Source organism: Procambarus clarkii, chromosome 8 (assembly GCF_040958095.1).
Source record: "Procambarus clarkii isolate CNS0578487 chromosome 8, FALCON_Pclarkii_2.0, whole genome shotgun sequence".
NCBI lineage: Eukaryota > Metazoa > Arthropoda > Malacostraca > Decapoda > Cambaridae > Procambarus > Procambarus clarkii.
In genome coordinates this window covers 48,250,044-48,263,823 of record NC_091157.1, presented here as the reverse complement: position 1 = coordinate 48,263,823, position 13,780 = coordinate 48,250,044, and positions in this window count along the sequence as shown.

Below are 13,780 nucleotides of genomic sequence, written 5' to 3'. Positions count from 1 at the left end.
TCCCGTTAGTGTAGATTTGATCTAATTCATTTCCGACTTCTTTATTAGTTTCTTAAAGATACTTATGCCTCATTTATTGTGGAATCATGTTGGATTTTTCCTTTGTCGAGTCGTTTACGACAATCTTACGAAGGTAACTTCTCTACAGGCATGAACAACCTTGCTCAGGCAGGTGGTGTTGATGGAGACAGCAGACTGTTTTCTCCTGCAATTGGCACAGAATTCAGGTTTTCCAAAGTGATATCATTGTAGTCAGAGTTTCTGATTAACTTAGCATTCAGCTGATTAAATCTGCTTTCACTGGGAAGACGCAGTTCATGTCGTGGATTCGACGTTTAGGAAATTTTTGGGATTCTCAGAATGATTGACATGGTTAAAATATTTTTTTTTTTTTTACTGACACCAGGGTAAAGTCAAGGAGAATGAGTTAGCACTGATTAGCTGGAGAAGCCCTTGGACCCGTGGGAAGAGTCGAGCGGAGTCTCTATATCTCCCTGCCTTAAGGGTCAGTTTACCACGCTGGGGACCACATCCCAATTCATTCAGGGAAGTCAGGGGGTCTATGCCCCCCTGACAGGATAGCATAACCACCTCACCCCGTTTTCTATAATATCACATATCGACCTAAACAATGTAAATATCTATATATATATATATATATATATATATATATATATATATATATATATATATATATATATATATATATATATATATATATATATATTTTTTTTTTTACGGGCTCACCATAGCCCGTGCTACATGGACTTTTCGCTCTGAGTTATCTTGAGATGATTTCGGGGCTTTTTTTTTTTTAGTGTCCCCGCGGCCCGGTCCTCGACCAGGCCTCCACCCCCAGGAAGCAGCCCGTGACAGCTGACTAACTCCCAGGTACCTATTTACTGCTAGGTAACAGGGGCATTCAGGGTGAAAGAAACTTTGCCCATTTGTTTCTGCCTCGTGCGGGAATCGAACCCGCGCCACAGAATTACGAGTCCTGCGCGCTATCCACCAGGCTACGAGGCCCTTTCGTAGTAGTATGAGTAGCTAAATCTAAAACAACAACAACAATGTTTTTTCCTTTCAAGCCTGTTCATTGGTTAGAATATTTTGGGGGGGGGGGGTTGGAAGGGAAGGGAACTATCAGGAGAGAGCGCCAAGCCATTACGACAATATAGAACTTGAAAGGGATCAGGATAAGGATTTGGGATGGGACGGGGAAGGAAGGAATGGTGCCCAACCACTTGGACGGTCGGGGATTGAACGCCGACCTGCATGAAGCGAGACCGTCGCTCTACCGTCCAGCCCAAGTAGTGTAGGGGGGTTTGGAGATGCAAGCGGAAGGGTCGGTACTCACCCACGAACGCCAGGCGTATTTGTCAGCCCAGTAGGTATATAAAATTTAATATCTACAAACGTGCGTGTAAAAAGCTGGACATAGGGAGAGTAATTTCGAGGTCACTTCAATTTCGGCGCTGGCCAATAAAATTCTCTCGGAGACGACAGCGTTGGAGGCTGTGATCCTGGTTGACGGGGGTCGCTATGTATCCTGTCTGTCTTCCTTCTGTCTACTGTCTCGGCCGCCTTATTGGCTGTCTGCCCCTCTGTCTACTGTCCTAGTGTTCCTTCCTCCCCTTCAGCGTCACTTCCCTCCCATTCTGCGTCCCTTCCTACCCTCCAGCGACCCTTCCTACCCTCCAGCTTCCCTCCCTACCCTCCAGCGCCCCTCCCCTACCCTCCAGCATCCCTCCCTACCCTCCAGCGACCCTTCCTACCCTCCAGCGACCCTCCCTACTCTCCAGCGCCCCTCCCTACCCTCCAGCATCCCTCCCTACCCTCCAGCGACCCCTCCCCTACTCTCCAGCATCCCTCCCCTACCCTCCAGCATCCCTCCCCTACCCTCCAGCATCCCTCCCCTACCCTCCAGCATCCCTCCCCTACCCTCCAGCATCCCTCCCTACCCTCCAGCGACCCCTCCCCTACCCTCCAGCATCCCTCCCTACCCTCCAGCGCCCCTCCCTACCCTCCAGCGACCCTCCCCTACCCTCCAGCACCCTCCCCTACCCTCCAGCGACCCCTCCCCTACCCTCCAGCACCCTCCCCTACCCTCCAGCGACCCCTCCCCTACCCTCCAGCATCCCTCCCTACCCTCCAGCGCCCCTCCCTACCCTCCAGCGACCCTCCTCTACCCTCCAGCGACCCCTCCCTACCCTCCAGCGACCCCTCCCTTACCCTCCACAGTCCGGCCAACTTTGGTATATCATCTCACAAAACCCTAATTTCGAGCGGCCAGTGTCCCCGGGTCGGCCGTGCGGGGCATATCCGTGATGTGGAAGTGTAATTTCACAGACAAGTTCCGACAACTGCTCTAATTGCTACTATGTTTTTTGATTGGGCTGTAACGCTATTAATATTTGAGCCATCTTCCTGTCCAGTGGCTGTGACCCGACACGGGAGATTTTCAGTGAATAATTCCCACTTTCTCTTTTGCGGCCATTGTGGTCCACGAGAGGATTAAATGAGCTTGATATAGTGCAAAGGAGGAATTTTGGGAATTAGAATCACGTACCTTTCATTATTTGCAAAATGTAAATCATCCTTTTCTAGGCTACCATTCTGTCCAATGGTTGGGTCAGGAGTGTACCATTCTGTCCAATGGTTGGGTCAGAAGTGTACCATTCTGTCCAATGGTTGGGTCAGAAGTGTACCATTCTGTCCAATGGTTGGGTCAGAAGTGTACCATTCTGTCCAATGGTTGGGTCAGAAGTGTACCATTCTGTCCAATGGTTGGGTCAGGAGTGTACCATTCTGTCCAATGGTTGGGTCAGGAGTGTACCATTCTGTCCAATGGTTGGGTCAGGAGTGTACCATTCTGTCCAATGGTTGGGTCAGGAGTGTACCATTCTGTCCAATGGTTGGGTCAGGAGTGTACCATTCTGTCCAATGGTTGGGTCAGGAGTGTACCATTCTGTCCAATGGTTGGGTCAGGAGTGTACCATTCTGTCCAATGGTTGGGTCAGGAGTGTACCATTCTGTCCAATGGTTGGGTCAGAAGTGTACCATTCTGTCCAATGGTTGGGTCAGAAGTGTACCATTCTGTCCAATGGTTGGGTCAGAAGTGTACCATTCTGTCCAATGGTTGGGTCAGAAGTGTACCATTCTGTCCAATGGTTGGGTCAGAAGTGTACCATTCTGTCCAATGGTTGGGTCAGAAGTGTACCATTCTGTCCAATGGTTGGGTCAGAAGTGTACCATTCTGTCCAATGGTTGGGTCAGAAGTGTACCATTCTGTCCAATGGTTGGGTCAGGAGTGTACCATTCTGTCCAATGGTTGGGTCAGAAGTGTACCATTCTGTCCAATGGTTGGGTCAGAAGTGTACCATTCTGTCCAATGGTTGGGTCAGGAGTGTACCATTCTGTCCAATGGTTGGGTCAGGAGTGTACCATTCTGTCCAATGGTTGGGTCAGGAGTGTACCATTCTGTCCAATGGTTGGGTCAGAAGTGTACCATTCTGTCCAATGGTTGGGTCAGAAGTGTACCATTCTGTCCAATGGTTGGGTGGGTCAGGCTAGGATATTATCAAGGCTAGGATATTAACAAGGCTAGGATATTAACAAGGCTAGGATATTAACAAGGCTAGGATATTAACAAGGCTAGGATATTAACAAGGCTAGGATATTATCAAGGCTAGGATATTATCAAGGCTAGGATATTATCAAGGCTAGGATATTAACAAGGCTAGGATATTATCAAGGCTAGGATATTATCAAGGCTAGGATATTAACAAGGCTAGGATATTAACAAGGCTAGGATATTAACAAGGCTAGGATATTAACAAGGCTAGGATATTAACAAGGCTAGGATATTATCAAGGCTAGGATATTAACAAGGCTAGGATATTAACAAGGCTAGGATATTAACAAGGCTAGGATATTAACAAGGCTAGGATATTAACAAGGCTAGGATATTAACAAGGCTAGGATATTAACAAGGCTAGGATATTAACAAGGCTAGGATATTATCAAGGCTAGGATATTAACAAGGCTAGGATATTAACAAGGCTAGGATATTAACAAGGCTAGGATATTATCAAGGCTAGGATATTAGCAAGGCTAGGATATTATGAAGGCTAGGATATTATCAAGGCTAGGATATTATCAAGGCTAGGATATTAACAAGGCTAGGATATTAACAAGGCTAGGATATTAACAAGGCTAGGATATTATCAAGGCTAGGATATAGAACACAAGGATAAGTATTCTGGAGATATATATGCTTCTGTTGAAAATGAATTGCAACAATGAGGTAACTGGAATCAGCGGATATGGTACTGTCTAGTTACAGTTCCCTAATTGTGCTTGCTGAGGTAGTGGGGGGGGGGCGGTTGAGCTTCAGCTATTCGGTACCGCCTTTTAACCTTCAGCCATCTGGTGAACGTTTGTAACAATAGTAATTCACTTTGTGGTGCATTCCATGTGTTTACTTCTCAGGAACTGGTGTTTCAGGTCTTATACCGGTTCTAAATGGTCAAAATGACAGGCAGTTAGACCAGGGAGTATGTGGAACGGGGCTCACACACACACACGCACGCACACACACACACACACACACACACACACACACACACACACACACACACACACACACACACACACACACACACAAACACACAAACACACACACATACACATACACACACACACACACACACACACACACACACACACAGGGGCCGGAGGCTGACTGGACAACACGCTGGACACGTAATCCTGTGGCCCGGGTTCGATTCCCGGCGACGGCAAGAAACAAAAAAATGGGCAGAGTTTCTTTCACCCTGATGCCCCTGTTGTGGGTCCTGGTAGCCTGGTGGATAGCGCGCAGGACTCGTAATTCTGTGACGCGGGTTCGATTCCCGCACCAGACAGAAACAAATGAGCAAAATTTCTTTCACCCTGATGCTCCTCTTCACCTAGCAGTAAATAGGTACCTGGGATATAGACAGCTACTACGGGCTGCTTCCTGAGGATGTGTGTGTATGTAAAAAAAAAAAAATAGTTGATTGACATTTGAGAGGCGGGCCCAAAGAGCCAGAGCTCAACCCCCACAAGCACAACTAGGTGAGTAATGATGTAATTGTTCCGTCTCACGAGTGTAATCGCCATCTATAGTCCCCCCTTCACCACCCCCCCCCCACCCCCCCCCACCCCACCCCCCACAACCCCCACCCCCCACAACCCCCACCCCCCCACCCCCCCTTACACCTCCGCAACCCCCCCTCCCCCCCCCTCCCCCCCCCCTCCCCCCAGGGATCACCTCCACACCAGGGCATTCATTTATATTTTTCCCCGAGAAACAACAATTTTAAGTTTTGATGAGTTTGTTATTCGAATTACCCATTACGTGTCTTTCTCGTGTTCCGGTACGAGGGGGGGGGAGGCGTCACGTGCACCTCTGAGGCACGTGTACGTAAGCAGCAGGGACGTGTATGCGATACAGGACACGTGTGTACGATAATGAGACGGACTTGCGTATTAATGAAACATGTGTCTGATAAAACACTTGTATAGTAGTTAAAACATGTGTGTGTGTTACAACAATACAACGTGTGTGTGTGTGTGTGTGTGTGTGTGTGTGTGTGTGTGTGTGTGTGTGTGTGTGTGTACGATACATAATATGTATACTAACAAGACACATGTATATGTGTACCATACCGCAATTATTATTTCATACTTAACAAATGATTGACATTCACTCTCTTTTGCTAGAAGGCTTTGATTCACGAAGCTGTTGCTCGCTCTTCGCGTCGTGGGCCGCCAGCTTCACCTCTCCTCGGCACGTGAAGCGGTAAACAATGGTAAACAAATGGTTCATTGTAAACAAAAGCTGTCTTCTAGGTTTCCCTTGTCAATAGAAAGGGGCGTTATGGTGACTCTTGGACTATATCCAAGAGTCTTGGACTATATCCAAGAGTCTTCGACTATATCCAAGGCTCTTGGAATATATCTAAGACTCTTGGAATATAGACTCTTGGAGGTTTATATAGCACTGTGTTTCTATTGTCACGTAAGCTAGATGCTCTTCCTGTGTTTTGTCTGTCTGTCTGTCTGTCTGTCTGTCTGTCTGTCTGTCTGTCTGTCTGTCTGTCTGTCTGTCTGTCTGTCTGTCTGTCTGTCTGTCAGTGTCTCTCTCTCTCTCTCTCTCTCTCTCTCTCTCTCTCTCTCTCTCTCTCTCTCTCTCTCTCTCTCTCTCTCTCTCTCTCTCTCTCTCTCTCTCTCTCTTCCTTTTAACTTAGTCTGGGCTTCATTAGAAATGCTCCTGAATTGTCTAATGGAACTGATAGCTAAGAGCTGATATCCTACATCAGCTCATCTGAAGCCTGAAGCTTATTAATATAATGACCTTATTATTACTTCTTAATTAAGAGCAGACTCTTTATTTTTTGTGACGCGAACATGTTAACCACAGCATGAAGCCGGAGCCAAGTGTGTACCTGAGCCTTCATATGCTCTATTGACTTGATATCTTAAGAATATAAGAAAGAAGGTAACTCCAGAAGGTCTATATTGGCCCATACGAGCATTAAGGTCTATTGGCTATTATCTTATGTCTATATCTTCTGCTGTCTTCAAAGTTTGAGAATCTTCAAAGTCTTTCCAATTTCTAAGAAATTCAAAGTCTTCAAAATCTTGTGCTACCCACTTCTAGTGGGTAGCACAAGTGTGCTAGTGTGCTAGTGTGTACTCGCTAGTGTGTACTCGCTTCGGCAGTACATATACTAAAATTGGAACGATACAGAGAAGATTAGGTGGGGCCTCGTAGCCTGGTGGATAGCGCGCAGGACTCGTAATTCTGTGGCGCGGGTTCGATTCCCGCACGAGGCGGAAACAAATGGGCAAAGTTTCTTTCACCCTGAATGCCCCTGTTACCTAGCAGTAAATAGGTACCTGGAAGAAATCCCCGAAATCATCTGAAGATAACCTCAAGATAACCCACTTCCCCCAATATTTGTGCCTAAGACATGCAACTTCACCATTGTAATCTCTGTTATCAACTAATATCATAGTTGTTATGTTTAGCGCAAATTATGCTACAATGTACCTATTAAATCTTCAAATTATGCTACAATGTACCTATTGATAATCTTCAAATATTCTTATAATGTACCTATTATTATTCTTAAGATTTTTCTACAAATAACCTTCTTATAATCTGTTAGATTAAGGACATGCCCGAAACGCTATGCATGTTAAGTAGTTTTGCAAGATTATAAAAATTTCAATGTATTCTCATAAACCCAATGTGCCTTCTTGTATAAATAAATAAATAAATAAATAAATAAATAAATAAATATCACACACATCCAAATGTTGAAGAAATATGTTCTAGTTGGGATTAAGCTTAGGAATGAATGGTCGTTGATAGAGTGGTAGCCATTTGATGGCTGAGCGCCTTGAGTTGTGGTCACCAGCTTCTGGTTGCCCACGAAGCTTGGCCTAATACGGAATGTTGAGAATGTTGGGCTTGTACATAGAAGTACGACCACCCATATCTTTCCTGTGTTGATTGAGTCTCCTCAACACTGTGTGCATTTCATAAGGATTAGATTGTTTCAGAAAACATGTGTCTTAGCTCCAACATGTGAGATTCATCACCACAGCAAACCCTTAGACTCATCACCAGTCAATCCTTTGACTCATCCCTTTAGTTAACTCATCATCACATTTAGCTCACAAACTCATGTCAAGAGCCAACTCATAGATTCGATGAATGACTCATTTACTCACCAGTAAGGGTGAACACACAACTCTAACAGCCAGTGAGGAACATCCATTACTGCACGAGTAAGCAGTTGCCGCGGCCTTCTCTCACTCTAGCTTAGACCTCTCCTGTTTCCCCTCACTCTCTCTCTCTCTCTCTCTCTCTCTCTCTCTCTCTCTCTCTCTCTCTCTCTCTCTCTCTCTCTCTCTCTCTCTCTCTCTCTCTCTCTCCTCTGTACCTGTCACTCCATCTCTCCCTACATCTCTCTCACGTGCGCCAACAATCTACGCTTCTCTTACTCCTCTCTCTCTCTCTCTCTCTCTCTCTCTCTCTCTCTCTCTCTCTCTCTCTCTCTCTCTCTCTCTCTCTCTCTCTCTCTCTCTCTCTCTCTCTCTCTCTCTCTCTCTCTCTCTCTCTCCCCTTGTTGACTTCTCGGATAATATGAATCGGAATTAGCAGCAGCGGAGCGAGTGTTTGTCAGAGCTAATTGCCCTCTACATAATGGATATGGCGAATGAGGTGCGTTCAACTGCCTTCAAACAAAATGCGTTTTTTGTATATTTCGTAATGTGAGGAACGAATCGTGGGGCAGGAGAGGGTTTTCTGGAGGATAAAAAAAAATGATTGGAGGGCCTTTTTTCTCCCCTGCCGTCGGAGAGCTGTGGTTCCGTAGGCCATTGTTGGAAGAATCTAATGGTAGATGGCTCTTATGAAGAGGAATGCAAATACAGTAGGCGAGGTTAGCTGGTCCCGCAAGCATCTTGGATTTTTAAGGGCGGAGGTGTAGCGAGTTAGAGTCAAACACTGCGAGCGAACCTGAGCTTAAAAATCAAAGACTCGGGGATAAAACTGGGGAATAATAAATTAGTTAATGAGTCTGGTAATGAAGAGAACTTAAGCCTGAAGGAGAAGGAGGAGGAGGAGGAGGAGGAGGAGATAGAGACGGACGGGGAAAGTGGAGTTAAGATTAGGGGGATAATCCACAGGATTACATGATGGATGCTGCATCTTTTACACGGGATTACATCACTCTCTGATACATTCCATTTATTAACTACTCTGACACAGTGAAAAATGATTTCTATAATGTCTCTGTGGCTCATTTGGGTAGTTAGTTTCCACCTGTGTTATCTTGTTCGTGTTCCACCTATGTTATATAGTTTGTCTTTGTTCATCCTGTAAATTCCTCTGAGAATTGTTTAGGTGGTGATCATGTCTCTCCTTACTCATCTCTCTTCCAGGAACGTAAGGTCGGGACTTTCTGTAGAGGAGGGTAAAAATAGCCTAAGCTACTCTATCTCTTTGAGATGCATTTTATTATCTCATTAAACGTACTTGAACTTGATCTTGAACGTAAGGTTTAATTCCCGTAGCCTGTGTGTGTGTGAGTGTGTGTGTGTGTGTGTGTGTGTGTGTGTGTGTGTGTGTGTGTGTGTGTGTGTGTGTGTGTGTGTGTGTGTGTGTGTGTGTGTGTGTGTATGTGTATGTGTATGTGTGTGTACTCACCTATTTGTACTCACCTATTTGTACTCACCAATTTGTGAGATAGAGACGAAGAGGGGGAAATTCCGAATAATTGTGTGTGTGTGTGTGTGTGTGTACGTGCGTGCGTGCGTGCGTGCGTGCGTGCGTGTACACCACGCCAATATTCAGAGTTTCTGATTAAAATGGAGAAGACGAGTCTATTCTATTTCCGTCTGTTGGATCCTGGTAATTAACTCCAGGTCTCATGTTGGACTAATTAACGCAAGAGTCAGCCAGGCTCATTATCTCCCAGTCACCCAACGGAACCCACAGGACGCGGTCATGCAGCCACAAGGCGGCCGTCTTAAGGAGTCCCAAAGGTACCTTTTGGAGTCCTCACGTACCTTTGCAGGCGATGAGTCACAATAACGTGGCTAAAGTATGTTGACCAGAGCACACAGTAGAAGGTGAAGGGACGACGACGTTTCGGTCCGTCCTGGACCATTTTCAAGTCGATTGTGACTTGAGAATGGTCCAGGACGGACCGAAACGTCGTCGTCCCTTCACCTTCTAGTGTGTGGTCTGGTTAACTTACGTACCTTTGCTTAAGTACCTTAACTCCAATGATTGGAGACCTTATGTACCTTTGCTTAAGTACCTTAACGTCAGTAATTGGAGTACTTGAGTTAACCCAAAGGTTAAGGAGTCTTTAAGGTACATTTTGGAGTCCTTACGTACCTTTGCTTGAGCCCTTAAATAATTTGCTTAATTATTAGGGGAAAGCGCCAAGCCATTAAGACTATATAGCACTAAGAAGAGGTCAGGATAAGTATTTGAGATGGGAATGAGGAAGGAAAGATGCCCAACCACTTGGACGGTCGGGGATTGAACGCCGACCTGCATGGGTAGGAAGAGGGAGGGGGGGGGGGGTGGTTGCCGAAGATCTCTCAGAATCTACTCGAGATATACTCCAGGTATAACGTTTAAGTGCCTTAGGAAGAAGACCCACACTCGGGAGATACGTATAACCTCTCAGCATCTTGAGTTCGAGTCGGAGAGACTACAACTTCATACATAAGTAAGCCTCCTGCACTGCTCTGTTGCATATAAATATCCGATGATTGCAGTGTCAACGCCATGTTGCAGACGGACTTTTTTTCCAACAAAAGTTGGGTGGAAGTCCTTTGATGCATCGAAAATGAGTAGCACGAGGGAGGTGCCTAACGGGATGCCATGTTGAGCAGTCTATTGCAAGGGCAATAGCCCTTGCAATAGAAAAAAACCCTGCCCTTTGACCCCCAAATGTCTGATCCTGCCCTTTAACCCCCAAATGTCTGACCCTGCCCTTTGACCTCTAGGGGGGCGGCAGACCCTACACTGTGACCAAGTATCTTCATCAAGCAGATTGTTCTCAGGGTCAATAATTACGCATCATCATCTTACCCTAAGTCCCTGCACAGGACCTGAGCGGTAGCTAGAACTTATGCAGGGACACAGACAGGCTGAGGAAACATGTACGTCTGATGGAGTGCAAGGGGCCGTGCAATGATGCAAAGAAGAAGGATATCCAGCAAGAATGGTAGAGATTCGTGAGAAGACGGGGGTTGGGGTAGTAGAGAAGACTAGGGTTAAGACGTCGAACCCCGGATTGAACTTGAACAGGGAACCCAGGGTTGAACTTGAACAGGGAACCCAGGGTTGAACTTGAACAGGGAACCCAGGGTTGAACTTGAACAGGGAACCCAGGGTTGAACTTGAACAGGGAACCCAGGGTTGAACTTGAACAGGGAACCCAGGGTAAAACTTGAACAGGGAAACCAGGGTTGAACTTGAACAAGGAAACCAGGATAGAACTTGAACAGGGAACCCAGGGTTGAACTTGAACAGGGAAACCAGGGTTGAACTTGAACAAGGAAACCAGGATAGAACTTGAACAGGGAACCCAGGATTGAACTCGAACTGGGAACCCTTTAAGGAAAAAAGTTCAACAACTCAAGAAATAAGGCAGAAATATATTGGTATTTTTGGGTCGCAAGAATTAGACGAAGTGGATAAAATAAACAATTTATTTTCAGGTAATTGGATCAAACCCACTGTCCTCCTTCTAGTAGCAGCAAACGGTATTTGGAATGGTAGGAACGAGAGAAGTTGTATAATAAAGTTCTATAAAAATAGGACTTTACACAAGTCCTATAAAATAGGACTTGTGTATCAAGTTCTATCGACTTGAGAACCATTCTCAAGTTCTATCGACTTGGGAATGGTCCAGGACGGACCGAAACGTCGTCGTCCCTTCACCTTCTAGTGTGTGGTCTGGTCATCAATATAAAATAAGAACAAGGGGGGGAGGAGGGGAGGAAGTAACAGCGCCATAAAAATGATATATTAAATTGCCCTAACCTAACCTAACCTAACCCTGGGAACCCACCAACAGAAAACGGGACAGCAACGTCAATGACTTATACCAAATTGATTTATAGTATACCAAATTCTGGACGTTGGGGGGATTTATTTATTTTTAAGATTTATCTGAACGATGGGAACGCACAGGAAAAGTCGACTTACAGGTGCTATACTAACTTTATAAGTGTGAGGAACGGGGATGAATGACCTCATAATTGTACTCAGACATGAGTTAATACTGCTGGCCGTCTTTCGTGCTGGGTGTGGGTGAGTATGACTCACAACAAAGCCTGAATAATGTCATGGTAGGGTGTGGTAGCGAATAACTCACAAACTTCCACATTTAAGTCTATTGCTCTGGACACGTGGATATATATATATATTTTGTCACGTCATACTTGATAGGACCTCGTCGTGGACTTATAATCCTCTCGACGAAATTCGACTATATTTTTTTTCCAATTAGAAATTTATCACTGTTTATCATGTTCAGTCTCTGCTTCTCTTCTTCCTTCTTCCTCACTCACTCCTTCTCTCTCTCTTTCTCTCTCCCTAAAATCCTGCCTCAATATCTTTCTGTCTCCTTCCCTTCTTCTATTCTTCCTTAATTCCCTCCCTTTCCAAGAATTTCCACTACTGTGTTCTTCTCCACTTTCTACATCTACTTCTACATCTACTTCCATCACCAGTATCGTCTACAACCACCCCCTCTCATCTTCACTACCACAATCCTTAATTAATGTGTTCCCCCTACCACTACCACCACCATCGACTTGCTCTCTCTCCTCCTCTCCCCCCGAACCACCTTCATCTTCTCCAACACCACTCTCTCCTCCCACCACATGTCGCCCAGGCCGCTTCCTCATAATGGGGGCTGAGATCGAGGGTCCATCTTAGGAACAGTGGTGGCTTATTCATCTCCTAATTTGCAATCAGTCAAGAGTGGCGTTACAGAGGGGGTATTAGGGAGAGCAACGGGGAATGTGGTGAAGAGAGAGTACACAACTGCTTGTCCATACACACACACACATACACACACACACACACACACACACACACACACACACACACACACACACACACACACACACACACACACACACACACACACACACACACACACACACACACACACACACACACACACACACACACACACACACACACACACACACACACACACACACACACACACACACACAAATGACAATTGGAATGCATTAGGAAGTGATGTGGTGGAGGCTGACTCCATACTCAGTTTCAAGTGTAGATATGATAGAGCCCAATAGGCTCAGGAATCTGTACACCTGTTGATTGACGGTTGAGAGCCGGGACCAAAGAGGCAGAGCTCAACCCCCGCAAACACAACTAGGTGAGTACAACTAGGTGAGTACACATACACACTTACACACACACATTATATCCAATTATAATCGAATCCAATTACATTCGATTACAACTTGTCACAGCAATGGTGCAACTTGTCACTGCTCTGTTACAAATAGTTTCTGCCATTTTATAACTTGTGTTACTACTTGTCACTGATGTGATCCAACATTCATTTTTACATTTAAATAATGGTAAATATACTTATGATCCAGAGAAATGTTCACTGCATCCATGGTTCCTTTCCACCAGCTGAGGAGCTGGAGGAACTCTACAACTTGTTACAAGTAGCCTTGTACCCTGCATGTAACCAATGTTGTAACCCTTTTTGTGTAATGAAGTTTTAAATCAAATAATTACAAAATTATAAATATATAGGGGGATGAGGTAGGAGAAGACAATATATATATATATATATATATATATATATATATATATATATATATATATATATATATATATATATATATATATATATATATTTGTTTTCTGGGGTGTGAGTTTTCAGTTGTATATAGTCCTGGGGACCATTCAGGCTTGTTTGCATATATATATATATATATATATATATATATATATATATATATATATATATATATATATGACAAAAACAGAAACTCACCAACAAAGACGAAACATCCATAAGTTATATTTTATAATTAACTCAAAAGTTGTCCTCTCAATGATGGCTCATATTGAGGCCATTCAAATTGGGTAATTAAATTTTAAGATACTTTTTAATGAGACGCCGTGTCGTTTAATTACACT